The following is a 20,837-nucleotide window of genomic DNA, read 5'->3' on the forward strand; positions in this document are numbered from 1 at the left end:
AATTCTAAAAGATATGTATCCATAAACCTGGACAGCCATAGCGAAATCTACTGCTGTGAAACTTGCAATGCTCAATGGTTCACTTACTCCATTTGCAGGATCCATAGTCCTGGAGTGCAAGTACAATCAATCCTCCATGGTGCAACAGATGATCTGCACCATGGAAATGAAGGCCCGGCAATCACAGGTCTCCCAACATGCCATGACCTCACATGAGTAATAATCCATGGAATTAGTCAGACATCACCAGGCAGATCAATCTCAGAAACTACTCTGATCACCTCAGTTCCTGACCTAACATCGAAACATCCAGACTGTTTTGACAAAATTGGCATTCCAAGGCAACTGCAATGTTACATTGCAGGAGAATACAAGTCTGTCAACTGATCTGGTACATTTTGCACATTGTAAATGCCAGCAGCTATAAAAAAGTGAAAGATTCTACACTACAGAAACTATGGAAAACCATTATTGAAAGATGGCCTGATTCAATTCAGCATGTCCATGAACATGTGAGACCATGTTAATGAGCTAGGCATCTCCCATAGAGTCATTTTTAAAGGCAGGCAGATCATCATACTGGAATCTTTGCCACCTGATATTCTTCAACAACTTCATCACTCTCACATGGGCAATGATCAGATGAGAAGACTCGCAAAATACACTGTCTATTGGCCAGGTATGAACAATTGAAGTTGTTACTAAGACGTGTGAGCCATATCAAGAGCCTCTGCCAAGTCAGCACAAATAGTCTTTGATTCCACTTGAAGTTCCTACCCATCCTTGGTCCAAAATCACATCCGACCTCTTTCATGCCCATGGACAGAATTGATCGTCATCATCGACTACTTTACCAAGTACCCCATCTTTCGACGATTACACAACACATCAAGCACAACTGTCGCACACACTCTATGTGCTATTTTCAGTAAATCTAGTGTGCCCAGAGAGATCATTATGGATAACAGTCTGCAATTTACCAGTAAGCCATTTCAGGATATGTGTGAGAAGTGGAATGTCATACACACTACTTCTTTCCCTCATTACCCTAGATCTAACTGTCAAGCTGAACGAATAATTTACATGGTGAAAGCCCTAATTCTCAATGTAGACAGACCAAACAAGATTTACACCTTTCTATGTTACATCTGAGAGTGACACCTCTAATTGCAACTATTCCATCACCGACAGAGCCCATGTTTGGCAGACCAGCAATTTACCTACCCTTACCCATTATCTACCAATTTACCTACTCTTACCCATTCTACTCTCGCAGAAACTGCAAGTGAAGATGGCCTGTGTGCATGATAAAAATGTGGGTACAGAATTTCCAAGTTTATAGCTGGGACAATGTCTTTGCATTCAGGATGCTACAGAAGGTACATGGCATCCAGCCAAGGTGACAAGGCTTTGTTCGGAAATAAGGTCCTATGAAGTCACTAAACACAAAGGTGCAATGGTGAGGACAAATCAGAGCCATTCCCAGTTCCTCAACACCATCCAGTCCGACTGCATCTAGGACAAGGTCTCAAATGCAATCAGGAGCAACATTCAAGAATTACAATCCCAAAGATCACCATGAGCAACTGAAGAAACCTCCGGACAAGCTTACCATAACAAGATCTGGGCATACCAGCAAATTGCCTCTAGACTTTATAGACTCAGATTAATCTGTTTTATACACTTGTGTAATAGTAACATAAACATATATTATAAATAGTTATAATTCTTGGGAAGGGGGAGAATATCTTTAAAAAGAAAGGGGGTGTTGCAATATGCCTTTAAGGGATTGCAGCATGCCATCAGTAGAAAAGAAATGTGTCATGTGATTCTCCTTTTATTTTTGCTTTTGCTTTTAAGTGGAGCATACAGCACACAGTTTTGCTGTTGGTGTCAAGTTTGCCATCTATTGTCTATCTGTTCTTATGTGACTTGAACCCACAACATGTTTACCCATTCCTTTATGATTGATTGGTGTCTTTATATCATTATAAAAACACAACAGGGTTTGGGGAAATGACTGTTCATCTGGCACATCTGACAACACTCTTAAGCAAATGTGATGCAAGTAGAGGCTGCATCCCACTTTAGCACTTCCAACAATACCTAATCTGTCCAGGTCAGATGAAGGCATATGGGCTAACTCCAGGACATTGCAAATGTTTGTAACTGAAATAAGCATTGGACTGAGGTGAATGAACACACAAATTCAATGTTTAGCACCAAATAACTACTGGAATTGGTTTTATAGATTTTCCGATTTAAAATCAAACAAAACATGAACTACACCGTTAAGCAAATGACGATGTAACTTGAGTGGAGGGATGGTTTTGTCTTATTTTATCTCCTGTTGTAAAGATATTTTATGCCCTGTGTTGAGGACTCCTGGGCACCGAGTCACTTTATAACAGGGTTGCATTGCTATCCAAGGCATAAAACTTATGAGCCAGGAAAGAGGTCAGGAAATAGAAACCTATTTTCACTGAGTAGCTTAGCGCTCTACTGGTGACAAGTTCCTACATGAAACTAGCTTTCAAGTAACTGAAGTATCAGGTACATCCAATATTCTGATTTGTTAAGAGTTTTAGGTAAAGCAGCATCAACAATTATTTTTATAAATAATAAGATTATAAATAAAAACATTATTTATAAATTAAAAGTGAGTCTTGTGGCTTGGTCACCTTAAGTTAATAGCATGTTGTGATTGGAAATTTATGCCACATTATGCACAATGTTATTCTGTTGCTCAAGAGGAGCTGTGTTCACCCTGACTCATCTATTTTTGCCACAAATATCCCATTTCTCTGCAGTGAATACCATTAGAGAGGAAAGTTTGCAGATCTCTAGCTAAATTTCCAGCCTGATGAATATTTGTTGTCTTTCCTCACATATTAACAAGAGCAAATGACCCATCAGTGACATCAACATGAATCAAATACCTTTCTTTCTTGCAACACAAATCTTAAATTGCATAAATGCTGAAACCTGACATATTGTTATCAAACTTCATTTAGTAATTAGCTTTTAATACATATTCTCTAGAAGTGTTTTTTTATAAGAGTGCACTCCTGTTTGAAGCTCATACATGACCATTTATCATCTTCCAAGGTGATGTATATTTAATCAGAGAGTAATGTGAAATTTAATATTTCTCACTGGCCCTCTATTAACATCTTGTGCAGAACTCAGCTGCCAGCTTCCCAATACAAAAGCAAAATACTGCTCATTATGTATTCACCAGCTCGCTATCTATGTCCATTTTATCTTAGAGCAATGCAGAGATGACACTAATTCCAAATCTACAACAGATTTATTTACTGCACTTACAAATATCTCTGAACTAATGAGATTTCAACACACGCAGTTTCAACCAGATGCCCAGCTCTTTTCTCTAAACACTTCTCTGTTTCGTTAGTTCTCCAGCTTCACCCACAGGCTTAAGCAATCAAGTACAATTACATAGATCAGAGAAAAGACCAACATAATCAAACACAGATCAATCAAACCATTGAACATTACACCTTTTCCCTATTTTAACTAACGACATTGGCCGGGATTTTCCATGCCCACCAGTGTCGGGTGTGTTCAGTGACAATGATGTGAAACCAGTTTGCGATTGTCCGCTCCGCCAGTCAATGGCCAATGACCATCGGATGTTGGGAACCTCATTGTAATACATCAGCATATTATTATAAGGTCAGATGGCTGAACTCATCCCCTGTGCCCAATGTTCCACCTACATCAGTGGGAAAACACACCAACGTGTTTCACAACAACATATATAAGGCATGCAATTGGTGGGCTGCACTTAGCAAGGGACTTCAAGGTTTGTTTGCCTACCTTGCTTCGGTCAGCACTCGCAGTCATCAGTGCCAGGCTTCATGGACAGCACCACATCATATCATTACGGATAGGTCTCTACATACTAGATCAGCCATTTGTGCTTGGCTTTTCAATGGCTGAAGGGCTAGGGCTTGCTTGCTTGGGGAAGTGGGGAGAAGTGGCCTCAGGCAAGGGAAGAGGCTGCAGGACGAGAGCTGCACTGGGGAAGGAGGGTATCCCAGGGTGTGTGTGGGGGCACTTGCTGATCTGTGAAGTTGCCTCAAGGTGGTGAGGGCTGAGGAGGCAGTCTCCAGAGGAGATGAGGCCAGATGGACATGTAAGGGTATATGTGTGAGAATGGGTAGTAATGTCCTTTGAGGCAGTAAATGATAAGCTAGTGAATGTGAGTTTAATGAGGAGATAGTTGCCATACCCTGGCTTCACAGATGAGCTCATTCATCCTATAACTGTATTGGATGGCCAACCTCTTCTGTGCAACATTAGCATTGATCACCGCTGCCATCGCCTACCAAGTCGGAGCAGTAATGTATCTGCCCCTCCTGTGGCAAGAGCAACGGTAGAAGACATCACAGTGGGCATCCATGGCATCCAAAAGGTGCTCGAGGGTTGCCGTCTTCTTGCCTTTTGGGGCCATGTCTTCTTTGTTGCGGTCCTGGGCTGGAAGCACTGAATGCGGCTGTACTTTAAATGTGGTGCCTGGCGAGGTGAAGCGATGAGGTGACGCGTGACAGGTGAATCAGAGCCATCCCGCCATCAAAACAGCATTTATCCCAGAAATGCATAATTAATGCAACAGACTTGTGACGAAATGGTGTGAAAAGCCGCCATTGCAGTTACCTACCCGCTACCGCACTTAGTACAAACCTGGGGTGATTTCACCCATTATCCTCAATTAATTCTTCGTAAAGAACAAATATATGTACAAGTCATTTCTCAGAATTCAACTTTTCTGTTTTCTGTAAGTATAGAAATGGTCTTTGAAATGCGAAGATTTCTTCAATCTGTGATTAGATCCATGAACTTGATGTTGTGGTTCTGTTTGATAAATTTGATGAGCCAGATGATCAACATCAAAGGAAAAGTCATGTATCATCATAATCACTGTTCACATATGTTCATCTAGGCCCCTCTTCTTACTAAAGCCTTGTTACATTGTGAGCAATGGTAAGACTTTTTCCTATGCGTGTGCGTTCTAATGCGCATCTTCAATCTGTCATTCTTTTTGAAAGTTTTGACACAGTAGGGACACCAGTAGGGGTGTTCACCCATGTGGCTTCAAATGTAATGATCTATTGCTGGAAAAGTTCTGGCTACAATACGGACAAATCTCTCCTTCTCTCCAGTATGTGTCTCCTTCTGACTTTTAAGCACAGCGGGAGTCACAAAGGCTTTGTCACCTAGATTACATTTGAAAGTTTGTTCACTGTTAAGGAATCTGAAACAAAGCCTTATACTCAGCACACTGGAATACTCCCTCTTCCCAGTGTGTCTTTTTGTGATTCTTGTACACATTTCTGTGGGTAAATCCTTTTGCAATGGTATATACATGTTGTACCTCATTCTCAGGAAGAGACTCCGCCATGTGTGGAACCGATGAAGTCTTCTTCTTCAATGACCTGTACACCTTTGCAAAATAGTTCCACTGTTTTCCCCTCAAGCTAGACATGGCATGATGACTCGATGAGCACTTTCACAATTTGGGAACAGTTTTGATGGAGCACTCGTTAATGAGATTGCTAAGATCTTCTTGTCCGTGCACTTGATCTGGTTGGGTAAGCTTTGTCTTCAACACTGAATTTAAGGGTGCATTCCTGTGTCACCTATTGGAATCTAGCATGGCAGATTTGATTTGCAGAGCCTCAGTTCTGGCTTTTTTCACAGTTAGATCATCATCTTCCATGAGGAGACATTGCCTAATTAATTTAATTGAAGCTTCTTCAATTAAGTGAACACAAGTCAGTTCATTGGTTAGTGTACCAAATTTACATGCTGCCACATATTATTTAATGGGCTCTCCATTTCCCTGGCATCTCTGAAGGAATGTATATCACTCAGTAATTGCACTATTCTTTGGCTAGAAGTATTTTTCAAGAGCACTTACCGCCATACCAAATGTAGATGTATCTTCTGTAAGCTACTCGAATGTTCATTGGCCTTCTACTCTGAGACAATGTACAACTTTTGGGAGCTTTCCCTGTCCCATGTGTGGGACACTAATCTTCCAAGGTGCTCTGCTCCCAGTCACCTGATCCTGGTTTTCAAGCCGTGTTCCTTCTTGCACAGGTGCCCCGAGCCCACAGAACGTGAAAATGTAGAAGTGTGCATGTGCAGCCTGCTCCCAGTCTGTTCATGTGCAAAAGTTCCGAGGTTCGTCGGGAGCTGAAGTTCCTGACCTCCTCTCTCAACACCAAGGTAAGTTTGGTTTCCATAACATATTCTTGAATGTTTCATTATGGTTACTGCTACCAAGTCGATATTGTAATTGAGATTTTAAAAGATGGATTAAACTTTAAAGTTTAAAATTTAATTGGATTAGTTGGACACTGCTGAGAACAACTGATGTATTCAGGCAATTTACTGAACCAGACTGTCCATTTTAAAATGCTGTTCTTTGATTCAGTTTACTGAGGTGAGATACTGTCTGAAATGAGTTGATAAAATATTGGAAAAGCTGCTCACCCAAACTCATTATCTGATCAGATCTCATTTATTAGATGACTATTTATATTTTTGGACTTACTTTCTGAAGTTTCTATTATTTTGCAGCATTTCTCTTAAATTTTTTTGTACAACTCCGTTGATTAACATTTCCTTCCTGATGCTGAATAGTTCAGTTTCATTTTCATGAGTAATGGTAGTTTCTGGCAAATGTGTAAACATGACTTGCAATGGGAGTTTGTCATTTTAAACATTATATATGTGTGTATTCAAACAGCATGTTTTATATTCAAATGGGTAGACTCCTCTTTTAGCAATTCTGTTGCTTCTGGATTAATTTATCTAAAACAACCTGAAGTACAAACAAATCAACTTCTTCCTTAAAGAGCAACGTGCAGATTTCTCACTGGGAAAGGTGAATTAGACTAAATTTTCCTTTTTCCTACCTACTATGATAGTTTATTGCTTTGTGATGAGGCCTGGATTCTTTGCACTAAAGCTAAATCCATTTTCTTTTCACAGATGAAATAAAGCATCAGTGCATTGTAAATGTGTGATGGTGTCTCACAGAATCTATATTTTGGACAGTGAAATTCTCATTACTTTCCCTTTTTTCCTTCTTCACTTTTCCTAGTGATTTGGGAAGAGACAGGGCAGGAGCCTGTTCTCTAGACAACTACCAATATCTTTTAGAAGCCATCCTATAGGACTTTCATAGGAGAGAGGTACTTCTTCAAAGGAAGAAATAGAAAGTAATGGGGAGAAACAATTTGCAGTTTTGGTCTCCACATTTAAGAAAATATATATTTGTATTGGAGGTGGTACGGTGAAGATTCATTAAATTGGTCCCTGGGATGAGGGGATTGGCCTATGATGAGAGGCTGAGCAAATTGGTTATTTCTCTCAGGAGTTTGAAAGAATGAGGTGATCTCATTGAAACATACAAGTGGAATGTAGGAGGTTGATCAGTAAGTTTGCGAATGACACGAAAATTGGTGGGGTGGTAAATAGTGAGGAGGATAGCCTTCGATTACAGGAGGATATAAACAGGCTGGACAGATGGGCTGATCAATGGCAAATGGAATTTAATCAGGATAAGTGTGAGGTGATGCATTTGGGCAGGACAAACAAGCACGGGAATACGCGATGAATGGTAGGACCCTGGAAAGTACCGAGGGTCAGAGGGACCTTAGTGTGCATGTCCAACAGTCCCTTAAGGTAGCAGGACAAGTAGATATGGTGGTTAAGAAAGCACATGAGATACTTGCCTTTATTAGCCAAGGCATAGAATATAAGAACAGGGAGGTTGTGTGGAACTGTATAAAATGCTGGCTAGGCCGCAGCTAGAGTATTGCGTACAGTTCTGGAATCCGCATTATAGGGAGGATGTGATTGCACTAGAGAGAGTGCAGTGGAGATTTACCAGGATGTTGCCTGGGTTGGAGAGTTTTAGTTATGAGGAGAGATTGGACAGACTGGGGTTATTTTCCCTGGAGCAGAGGAGATTGAGGGGGGACATTATTGAGGACATTAAAGGGGATGTGAGGAAGAATCTTTTCACCCAGAGGGTGGTGGGAGTCTGGAACTCACTGCCTGAAAGGGTGGTAGAGGCAGAAGCCCTCATAACATTTAATAAGTATTTGGATGTGCACTTGCGATACCGTGGTATACATGGCTATGGGCCTAATGCTGGAAAATGGGATTAGAATAGTTAGGTACTTGTTTGACCGGCAGACTCGATGGGCTGGAGGGCCTTTTTGTGTGCTGTAGACCTCAATGACTTAATTTATCTCAGAGCAATCTAGTTTCATATCTATTTTCAGCACTTACAAATATCTCTGAACTTATAGGATTTCAACATACACATGGTCTCAACCAGATACCCAGGTCTTTTTGCTAGAAGCTTCTCTGTTTCATTAACTCACTAGCTCCACCCACAGGCTTAAGCAATCAAGTGCAGTTAAATAGATCAGTGAACAGATCAACACAATCAAACACAGATCACGAAAACCATTGACCACTGCACTGTGGATGCTGGAAATCTGAAATAAAAACAGAAAATGCTGGAAATACTCTGCAGGCTGACAGCTTTTGTTGAGAGGGAAATGGAGTTAACATTGCTGACTAAAGGTCATCACCCTGAAACATTAACTCAGCTTCTTAATCCACAGATGCTGCCAGCCCGAGCAAAAACCAGTAAAACTTGGTAAATGACTGGTACTGGTTCTGGTCTGAACTGGAGCTCCATTTTTAGGTGAACAAGACCAGTTCTGACCAGAACCAGTCATTCCCCCAAGTTTTATTGGATTTTCCTTCTGGAAGATTCAATATTTTATTTTTTTTAATGCCAGCATTCTGATTTACACACAAAAATTTGTCTGTTATCTAATATTCATTGCCTTTGCAGGTACCATAGCTGGGTCTCACTGTACCTCTTTTATCACTTCTGGCTTTTCATGTGCTCAGGTGCGGGGCATACGGGGGGGTGGGGGGGCAGAAAAAGTGTGGGTGTTCATTTACCTTTCTCACCCATCATTCTATCTCAAAATGATGAAGGTCCTTTCATTCATCTTTGACTGACTTCTATGAAGATCCCTTTCCAAGATGATTTATCTCAGCATTTTACTTTTCTTCTTACCTTTAGAAGTAAAACTAATTTCTTTGACCAAATTTTCTCAGCTTTTCCCACAGGGTTCTGCTCTTCCCCTGTAAAGTGCTTTAGGGCTTTTTTTACATAAATAAAATGCAAAGTAAATACAAGTTTTTTTCCATAGTACAGTTAATGGGCAAGTATGAAATGTTCCCAATTATCCAAGCTTTTCCAGAAATTTGCTTTGATAGCTCTTTTTTACAAATACATTTAATACTTTAAGAGCTTCAAAAGTTGCTTTGGAACATTTCAGTTTTTTTTTCCATACCAAAAAGACTCTTGCCTCCTGCTCCAGATATTCCTGATGGTTTGGAAACAATTAAAAATGCCCGTGCCCCTTCTTGAAAAAGGTATGAATTCCATTCTTTTAAAACCAACAATCTATTGGCACTTTCACTCCATCATACAATCTGCTCTCTTGATCCACTCCATTTCAAAAATGATTTTAAAAAAGGATAGATTTTCATGTACACCATTGATGACCTAATCTATGCCATATCCTATCCAAGATAACTTGACTGATGTTCATTCCATTCAATCTCAATGCTGTACTGTAGTCACTACTGGAGCTATACACTCAAGACCATGATTTAAACTACTCGAGTGAATTAATATCTATCACCTTTTTATACTGTGCCAGTAGAACAACTAAGTTATTGCTTATTTTATTTAAATTGATGTTTCTCACAACCAATTATTATAATCTATACATTGAAACGCCTGAACTTGGTTAATTTTGTTTAAGCCAGAAGGTGAAATGTCTACTTATTAACATTTGGAGTCTCACACGATTGTCTAATAAGCTGTCAGTTTAGGTCCATTCCATGGTTATTGCACAGGAAATACTATTCTAGAAATCAATTATTTCAACTCTATCAAGCTAGATATTTACATATCATTAGTTACTACTCAGCTATCAACATTCAAATCCAATTCTCTATCCAGGCTATGCTTAAGAATACTGAATTGTAGTCTATGAGATCTTTAGACATGGATTTAGCTGGTTTGCTTCAGTTCATCATGCAAGAGAGATAGAAAAAATCCGTCTTTTTGTAAATGCTCCAAAAAACCAATTTTCTGCTGCAGTGCTGTAATCACCATTAAAATTATTGGAGACTCACTTTAAGTTGCAGGAACTTGGCAGGAATTATTTTCTTTTCCTGAAGCCTATAAAAATATCTGTTAAACTCAAAATGTCAAGGAGTCTTTTGGATACTATAGCTTACAATGAAATACCGCTGCAGCAAGATGTAAGTATTTCAAATATATGAAGTAGCAAGCCCTAAGAATGAAATCAGCCATAAACTTTATTTTTATTTCTAAAGTTTAGTTGACCTCTTGAAATTCCTATCTTTCAAATTATTGTTTTTCTACAGTCTCCTCCATACCTCTACATTGGCGTTTGTAAGCACTGATTCACAGATATTTTATTTAATATATCTGTCATACTTTCATCTTCCAAGTGTTATTTGCAATTTTTCTGAAGAGGGACACAATTATTTTGTTAAAAAGTAAAACATTTCTCCAAGATTGCAGGATAGCATTGCAGTAACTGTGACGCAGGATGAACAGCCCTAAGGTTCTTAATTCAAACTTTCTTATCACAAATTGAATTCAATAAATATAGTAACATTCTGAAGAAAATGTCATGAAAGATTTCATTCGTCATAAAAACTCAACTGGCTCTGTGATATTCTACAGGGAAGGTTAACTTCCACCTCTATTTTAGTCTGGCCTACACATAACTCCTGCCTTCCCATTCTCCAGAAACTTCAGCTCACTCAAGCCTCAGCCTTTCACATCCTATCCCACACTGTTTTGCCTGGAAGCCATGAAAAACAAACAAGTTTGTTGGGATTTGCTGTAAGATAAGAAAAAGAAAGACCTATAAATCGGTGGAAGTCATTTTAAAAGTTCAAGGTAATGACTATCCTTCACATATGCCCACCAGATAAGTTTGGTTTCAGCAAGCCAGCAGAATGGTCATGAAGAATGAAGAGATATGGATGATTTAAAACTGCTTCAGGCTTGGATAAGAGAGGAAAAATGAATCAAATAATGCTTGATATATTCAATGGCCAAGGAAGTGGAAGATTTGTGCATGCTTTCAACTGGCAAAGAATGATGTGGATATTTATTTTACAGCACTAGATTTTCCAGTCTGCAGAAACCCAATTTTTGGAACCACTAAATGTAATCGCAGAAAACAAGAAACCAAGTCAGTTGAAGATTTCATAATAACCACATATGATGCCTATGGAATTGTACATGGCAAAATGATTTCTGAACATATTGGGGTGGAATGACGAGATCAGGGACAGGTCGAAAGATTACTGTTAGACACCGAGTGAATCCATGATAATGCAATAACTCAAGCGAGACCAAGCCAGTTGCAGTGAAGTTATTAAGAGATCACCCAGGTGACAGTGGTGGAGAGAACAAATAGCAGCAGCAGACAAGAAAAACAGAGCAGCTGAATTATGTTTCCAAGCAGGATTATAGAGAAAGAATCAGGATCCTGAAAAAACAGAATACCTGCAATAGAGACAGGAGATTCCAAGCACATACCAGGCAATTATGCCCAGCTATAGAAGCCAAGTGCCCTAATTATCACTGAAATGGGCACTTATAACGAGCGCATCAGAAAGAAAGAGCAGATGGTAATGTTTCAAATAAATATAAACATGCTTTTCTGAGCATGAAAAGAAGAAACAACACCCATGGATAGACTAAAACTTTTTTTTTTGTAGAAGGTCCAAGAGAGTTTAAAACACGAGGCAAATGGATCTGTAATTGTTAATTCTAAGTAAGAAGAAATTGAACCTCCAGTAAAGGCTAAATAAAATTTACCTGGTCCACAGAACACTCTAGATATAGGACAATGGTTCCTAAGTTCCTATTTTCAGCAAACTATATGGTACTAAGAAATTATCCTTGTATTAGATCTTAGCAATGCAACATTACAAGTTCTTGGAATTACCTCATGGATTGACACAATTAAAGTCCCGGATTAAGTTTTTTCACAACACTTTAAGTTCAAACCTGATAGAACACTTTTCACTACCAGTACAGAGAGAAATCCCTATCCCATGACATTAGGAACTAAGAAAAGAAAATCATTCACTTAGAAGGGGAGCCAGGAGTGATAATGAGCACAAGAATGGGCAGGTCAAGTCCACGAGCATAGCATTACATTAAAGCCAAAGTGGTAATGTCCAAATTTAATAGCCTTGGCTGAGTTGAACGAGCGTGTCTCAGATGATGATCACCACCTCGGTGAATCAGTACATGGTTAAGCTGAAGAAAAAGATATTTTCAGAACTTTAGATTCTGTCACATTTCTCTGTTAAAAGAATCCTTAGTGTTTAAAACCTTTATCACACCCATTTCAAAAGACCAGCATTTATGATCCTTTCAGGCCCAGAAGAATTGCAAAAGCGTGTGTCAATTCATCTGGCAGGCTTCCAAGAGTTTCTATGCTAAACAGATAATATTTGAGCACGTGGAAAGACCCAAACTGAACATAGCAGATGTGGAAAACCAGTCTTGAAAAAGTACAAGTGGAAGGTGGAAGAGATCGAGTTGAAAGGGAGATCTTGATCCTCAAAAGACAATCAAACTTCAGGAATATATAATAGTTCTCAAGGTCTTAAAGTAGGTCCATACAAAATCCATGTTTTATATGTTATCAAGCATGGAGAAAAAAATCCCGAACTTACAATTTCCAGTCTTCTCCATGCTTAGCAGAAAAAAACATGAACCTTTTAAGGGGCCTTTTGCACAAAAATAAGTCTTACATATGCAGTTCCATCGAAAGGATACAGAAAGAACAAAGGATAAATAAAGAAAGTGCACTGACCGCCCAGAGATTATATCGGACCTTCTAACTTCGGCCCCAGACAAAATGGCAGGACCTCAAGCTTGGCAATGTCAGCCATTCATAATGGTTCAAGGAACCATTGCGTGGTATGAAAAGCCAACGACTTTATGGTAAGAACTGGATCAATATGAAGGAGGGGTACTAGATATACTTTGGAATAATTGTTGCAATCTTGCTCAACTGCATTACTTTAGAGATAACTTTCTACAGTAATATGCCCTGAATGAACAAGGGTGGTGAGGGGCGGTGTGTGTGTTGGGGGGGGGGGGGGTGGGTTTGTGAGGGGAGGGGTGCATGTATGATAGAATTAATAATAAACGATGAGCAGATTGTTAACAAGCTAATGGATGCATGAATATTTATCTAACAGGGATCATAATATGATTGAGTTCAACATAGTGTTTGAAAGGTAGAAGCACAAAACAGTGAGCAAAATTTTGCCCTTGTCGGGCAGGCTCGGCAGGAAGCCAACCACCACTCACGATCGGGGCCAGACTGCGATTGCATGCTGATGGGCCAATTAAGGCCTGCCCAGCGTGAAACGTGAGTGGCAGCGCTTAGCGCTGCCTGTACGGGTGGGGGAGGCGGGCGAGCAGAGAGCTTTGCGTGTGCCCGCGAGTGAGCACTGGAAAATCTCCCTGAGGCACAGGGCTGCCTCAGGAGATGAAGAGTTTAAAAAATTAGAAATAAAGATTTTTAAAATGTTATAAAAAATATCCCCTCAGTCTCTGTCACATGAGTAGGGCCATGTTATAAATGAAACTTTAAAAATTTAATTTTATTTTTATTTGATGTTGGAAACCTCAACCCACTCGTGGATGAGGTTTTCAAAAATTGCAAAGGCCGTTTGGCCTTTTTGCCCATCCACTAACCACAAGGTTGGAGGGGCAGTGAAAAATTTAAGCCAATTAATACTTTAATGGCCTTAATAGGCTTTCTCGTTGTCGGTGGGCGCGCTGCCGATTCCCATGCGTCTGCGAGCGAACTATTGCGCAACTGCACGTTGATGTAAGGACGCTTGCCCAATGTCATCGTGTGACATTTCAAGCTCGAGCGGGTCAGGCAAACACCCACCCACTGAGGTGAAAATTCTGCCCAGTGAGTAAGATTTTAGACTTGGGTAAGGCTGACTTCGATGCAATGAGACTGAGTCTGTCCAAAGTAAACTGGGCAAGACAACAGAAGAGTGATGGAAGGTGTTCAGAAAAGAATTTGAGATACATCACCAGTATATAACACAAAGGAGCAAGAACTCTACTTGCCAATAAAAAAAACAACCATGGACCACTAATGAGTTGTGAGATAATATAGAACTAAAAAGAAAAAGCATACAAAAATGCAATAAAAATGGCACAGATTCTGGGGAATAGGCAAGATAGAAAGAACAGCAAAGGATGACAAAGGGTGATACTAAGAGCTACAAAAAGGGAACATGAAAAGTAACTTGCAAAATCAATACCATTTTTTTCAACAATTCTATTAGGAAAAAGAGGGTGGTCAGAGTGGCTGACAGCTGCTAATGGTGATATTGTCAACTAAAATAAGGAAATGCAGGCAAGATGAATAATCATAAACACTGACAAAAAGACAGGGGAAGGGACCAGCATGCTAGAAATCCCAAGGAAACTAGTCAGGGACAGGGACTCACCAAAATTAAGATAAGCAAAATACAGTAATAAAGAAAATAAGAGTGACACATCTCCAGCTTTTCATCCTAGGATTTTAACAGAAGTGGGTGAGTATATTCCAGATGCCCAAACTATAATCATCTGAAGTTTCTCGATTTGGGAACTGGTCCTTTAGATTGGAAAATTTTACATGTCACTCTGCTACTTAAGAAAGGTAACGTGGGAAAACCAGGAATGATACACCGGTTAGCTTAGCATCTGCTGTTGGCAAATTACTGGAGTCCATAATTAAGGATAGGGTGACTGAACACCTTGGCTGATCAGAGAGGGAGAGAGAGCCAGCATGGATTTATAAAGGTAGCTCCTGCCAGGCACATCTGACTGAATTTATGGAAGAGCTAACTAAAGTAATGGACAGGGGGGTGTCTATCGATTTATATGGATGTCCAGAAATCATTTGATAAAGTCCCTCATAAGAGACTATTAACTAAAGTTGAAGCCAATCGAAATAAAGGTAAATTAGTGACCTGGTTAGGAAATCATTTGAATGGCAAAAGTCAAAGAGTAGGGATAATTTGCAGGTATTCTAATTGGCAGGAGTGACTAGTGGTGCCCCACGAGAGTCTGCACTGAGGCCTCAATATTTCACCATATTCATGAACAACTTATATGATGTGACAGAAATTCAGATATCTAAATATGCTAATGATACAAAGGTAGGCCATACTGTAAGCATTGTACATGTAAGTGTAACATTGTGAAGGGATATTGACAGATTAAGTGACTTGCAAAATTAAAGCAAATGGATTTCAATGCAAGCAAACATCTGGTTATTCAATTTGAGGACATAACGTATTCGACTTAGTAATAAGTAGTGAGACAGATTTAGTTTAACAACCTAATGGGTGCATGAATATTTATCTAATGGAGATAATATGAATGAGTTCAACATAGTATTTGAAAGGAAAAAACATGAAACAATGGAGCAGCACCAGGCATAGCAAAAATGAGGTATCAACTTGGTGAAGTTACAAAATAGGACAGCAAGCAATAGACAGAGCTAAGCAATTCCAAAACCAATGAATCAGGTCTAAGCTCTGCAGTCCTGCCACATCCAGTCACGAATGTTCGGGGACAGCTAAACAACTAGCCATGCCATTAGCTAAGCTGTTCTAGCACAGCTACAACACTGGCATTTACCCGGCAATGTGGAAAAAAAGGCACGTCCTGTCCACAAAAACCAGGGCAAATATAACCTGGCCCATTACTGTCCCAAGTGTCTACTCTCAATCATTGCTATTAATTAGCAATAACCTGCTCAATGATGCTCAGTTTGAGTTACACTAGGGCCACTTCAGCTACTGACCTCATTACAGCTTTGATCCAAACATGGACAAAAGAGCTGAACTCAAGAGGTAAGGTGAGAGTGACTGTCCTTGATATCAAGGCAGCATCAAAGAGCCCTAACGTCATTGGGAATCAGGAGGAAAATTCTCCACCGGTTGGAGTCATAACGAGCACAAAGGAAGATGGTTGTGGTTGTAGGAGGTCAATCATTTCAGTCCCAGGACATCACTGCAGGAGTTCTTCATGATAGTGTCCTCGGTCCAACCATCTTCAGCTGCTTCATTAATAACCTTCCCTCCATCATAAGATCAGAAGTGGGGATGTTTGCTGATGATTGCATGATGTTCAACACCATTCATGACAGTAGCACCATGTACAAGATGCACTGCAGGAACTCACCAGTTTCCTTCAACAGCACCTTCCAACCCACAATTTCGACCACCTCAAAGGACAAGAGCAGCAATTGGATTGGAACACCACTACCTGCAAGTTCCCTCCAAGCCACACACCATCCTGACTTGGAACTATGTTGCCATTTCTTCACTGTCACTGGATCAAAATCCTGGAACTCCCTTCTAAACAACACTGTGGATGTACCTACAACACATGGCCTCCAGCGGTTCAGGAAGGCAGCTCACCTTCTCAGGGGCAATTAGGCATGGCAATAAATGCAGGCTTAGCCAGTGATGCCCATCCCAGGACCATAATTTTTTTTTAATGCAGCATCTAATGTTGAAACGGATAAAATAATTTCAATTGTTTTTACTTATTATTTGCAAACCAACAACACATATTTATTTAACAGAATTTATCAACATAATCATTTGTATTAAAAAGGTTTGCTGTCATGTAAGATCCTAGAATTTTACTGGTTCTAACTTTTAATTTCAAAATTGCTGTACTTTGTTACCAACTTGTTCCAAATTCACAAGATCAGTCACGGGATACATGCCATGTCATTTCAAATCAATGACCTAAGTGCATTGACTAAAGCAAAAAAATGCTCATATCATGCATTTTTCCATGTCATTGATTAGCATAGCTCATAAAATGTACACACAGATGTGCATAGGTATGTTATAAAGTGTGAAAGAGCACTGCAAAAAAGTTCAAAGTATTTATATAAAAATGGCACTTGCATCTAACTTGCAATTGATCTAACATTTTCCCAAACTGCAGAAATCCTGGACGATCCTGGCTGTCTTGTTAAATTCACATGAAAGTTGTCCTTCAATGCTGCACATTAGTTAGCAAAAATCCTTCAGATTTCATTTATCTATAGAAATGTGCATGAATCCTTGTTATATACATTTGATTCTCTGGAATTGGCTCTTTTTGTGCCATTTCAAAGTAGGAAATGCAATTTCTTGTTATTTATTTTGCTAAGTAGCCTACTGGCTTCACTCCTGTGAGTCAGTCAGTTGTGGATTCAAGTCCCACTCCAGGAATTGAGCCTAAAAACTATGGGTGGGATTTTGCCCCAAGTGCGGTGGCAGGTGTGAAAATTCGCGATTTACAAGCCAGCTGCAATGGCGCATTTTCGCTCCTTATCATCCGCATTGTATTATTGCGCTGTATCATCTGCTTCCCACCTCGTTAAATATGCACACATGGGAAACACGCCCGATCGCTGGCAGGTGGTCTCTGATTTGCCAGTCCCTTTGTGAGCTTACCGCTTCCTCAGTCTGGGAGCCATGTTTAAACTTCAGCCACGCACAGCATTCTCAATGTCTGTAGCCAAGACTGCTCCACTGAAGACATGACCCCAAAAGCCAAGGAGACAGAATCAGACAAATTCAGTGGTGCCTCACTGGAATGCCTTTTGCATGCAGTTGAGGTCCGCCACAATGTCCCCTACCACCACACTGGCCGCAGGAGGTCCAGCAAGTTCACCCATCTGGCTTGGGAAAGGGCAGCAGCAGTGGCCAGGACCAATGCTGCACAGAAGCGATCAGGCACCCAAAGCAGAAAGAGGATGAATGATCTCATCCATACCGCCAGGGTAAAGCAACCATCTCATCACTCTCAACTCTCACACTCACAAGCACATTGCACATTCACTGGCATCTCACTCACTGCCAGCTCAAGGGACATCACCACTCACTCTCACACATTCACATCTCCATTTGGGCTCATCTCTGCTGGAGATCATGTCCTCATCGCATCCATGGTTCCCCTCATCACCCACATATTCCAGCCATCCTTATCATCTGTCCTGGTATGTGTCTCGTTCACACTCTGTCCATCTGTCTTTAGGCAGGACAAGATCGGACAGAATCACAGGGAGAGTTCCCAGACCGGAGGTGAAGTGCCAGAACTAATGGTCCTCTCAGAATTCGAAAACCGAGTCATTGAGCTGGCCGGAGAGGACGTGGACTGTGTCTGTGGCGATGGTGAGATTGGCAGCAAACACACTCCTGAGGCTCCTGCACCAGCTCATCCTTCAGACAACTATACTGTGAGTGCATTGTCCTATTTTAGAGTCGCCTGCCATGCACTATTTTTTAAACATTCATTCACAGGGTATAGCCTTTGCTCGCTGAGAAAGCATTTATTGCCCATCTCTAGTTGACCTAATTATCTCTACTTTCTTTCATAGGAACCTCAGCCAAGTGCCCAACAGCCTCAACCAGCCAGGTCCTTAGCTCAAGCCCCAACAACACCTTGGATGAGGATCCTGAGGACATCACAGCAAAAGATCGGTAACATTGCCCACCCACACCCTTCGCCAACACAGAGACACACAGGTCAGTGAGATCTAGTTCTAGAGCAGGCTCATGGTCACAACCTGGTGAGCACAGCACACACTCTGGTCCACAGCAGGTGGACGCAGGGACATTCAAGGTTGCCGGAGCTTGGAGGGCTGTTGGAGGCAAAAAAATCTGCTGAGTCCGAGTCAGATGACGAGCCTCCGGACTCGGTCCTAAATCAATTGATGCAGCTGCAGGAGCAGTCACGGGAACACCAGGAAGGGATGTCAGCTGCATTCCTTACATTGCAATGGACGATGGAGGAGTCCATCTACCTTCAGTCTGAGGTGATAGCGCCAGAATGCCAACGCAAGCACTGGCACTGGTAAACACTGGCAAGATGGCAGCCACCATGGAGATCTTGGTCCAGGACACTGGTCCTGCCTGCTGCAGGAGCTGCACTCCAACATGGTTGCCATTGGTGGCATCCATCAGTGGCTACGCGAGAGGAGGGCCGGGCACCTGGATCATACTCCAGCTGCCCCTTCTCCTCAAGGAGTCAGCCAAGGGCCCTTGGGCACCCATAAGGATGAGGACCTGCAGATGGACACCCCAGGGCCATCCACCCAGATAGCTCCAGGAGTGTCCAGCCAATCCCAATCCTCTCTTCCTGTGACCCCCATCAGCTCCAGCTCCACAGGCCGAGGAAGGTCCACCTGGCCCACAGCAGGACACCCAAAGCGGGCGGGGCCCTCCAGGTCTTGGCCCTCCAGAGGATATCTGCCAAAGTCATCACAGACAACAGGGCGTCGCAGTCAGCAGGCTGCTGCCACCTCTGCTGTGGATGCTGGGGATGCACCCAGGTGTAGCGGTAGGGTTAGGCAAGTTAAAAAATTACAATGGTGGCACGGGTGCTCACAACATGTATAAAGGATGTAAGTAGAATTGCACCCATTTCACAGTTCCTCTTGTGTATGTCTCCTTTTTATGATGAACTGTGTTGCTGTCCATCAGGTGTGATACCATGGTGCCGCCCCCCCTCAATTATCACAGATGACGCTATCCTGAGCTTCTCATCTATGTGGTGTGCTAGCATAATCACCACAGTGTGTGCCTTCTTTTTATTCTTGACATCAGTGATGCTTCGACGTTAATGTTAATTGTGCTTGTAGAAGGAACCACGTTCACATGCTTTGCTTTATTCTTGGCTGTGTAACATTGATCGTTTCTCAATCTGTAATTGTCTGTGTTGTGGCCACAAGGCTCTTGTCACAATGTTGCGATGCAGCGCTGTGCATCCATCACCTAAGCACTCGCTGAGACATGTGATGCTAATTGCAAATATTGATTTTCAGCAGTCAATATAGCCTTTGAGCAGGCTCTGGAAGCGCACATCGTTGTTTTGACAATGTTGAGAAGTGCAATGGGATAGGAGCGAGGATGTGTTGAAGCTGAAGTCTGCTCTTAATTAGCAGCAAATCATCACCTTGAGAGCCTCATGGTGTCTGATCAATTTGGAGTTCACAACGGCCAGAGCTAGCAATGAGGGCACAATGTGTGTATTAAAGAGGAGGCATTTTAATGTCTGCCACCCAGGTGGTTTAATGTCGTCATGTTCAGGTGGTCCAAATGCATAGTTAGGTGAGGATAAAATTGAGCCAGCATCCCTACCTGAGAGTGCTCCATGTGAATGTGATAGAGAAGAAGGTGACAAAGAGGATAGAGTCATCTCTGATTAGATGCGTACCTGGGGAACGCCCTCAGCTGCCTTGGTCCAAGTGTTGCCTATCAGTTTCACCATTGAGGTTACACAGAATGCAATATGCCACTGGAGATGGATCTCCTTGAGGAGCTTTGTCAAATTGAAGGCATACAGCTACAAGCCCACTGAGGAACAGCTCCTAGATCTTGTAGGCTGCCGTTGCGACTGGGATGCTGCAGAGACGCTTGAAGAGGCAGCACCTTCTGACATCTGATGCCGGGACCCCCTCCTCCAGTTAACACCTCAACTCAGCAAGGGCACATGCTCCTGAGGCTTCATCATCCTTCAAAGGAACAGGACGATGTGAGCCTAATGTCAAACTATTCACTCTCATATTGAAGTGCATGGTTGAAATGAGAGGAATAGCAACACTGGTGTT

Source organism: Carcharodon carcharias, chromosome 19 (assembly GCF_017639515.1).
Source record: "Carcharodon carcharias isolate sCarCar2 chromosome 19, sCarCar2.pri, whole genome shotgun sequence".
Classification (NCBI taxonomy): domain Eukaryota; kingdom Metazoa; phylum Chordata; class Chondrichthyes; order Lamniformes; family Lamnidae; genus Carcharodon; species Carcharodon carcharias.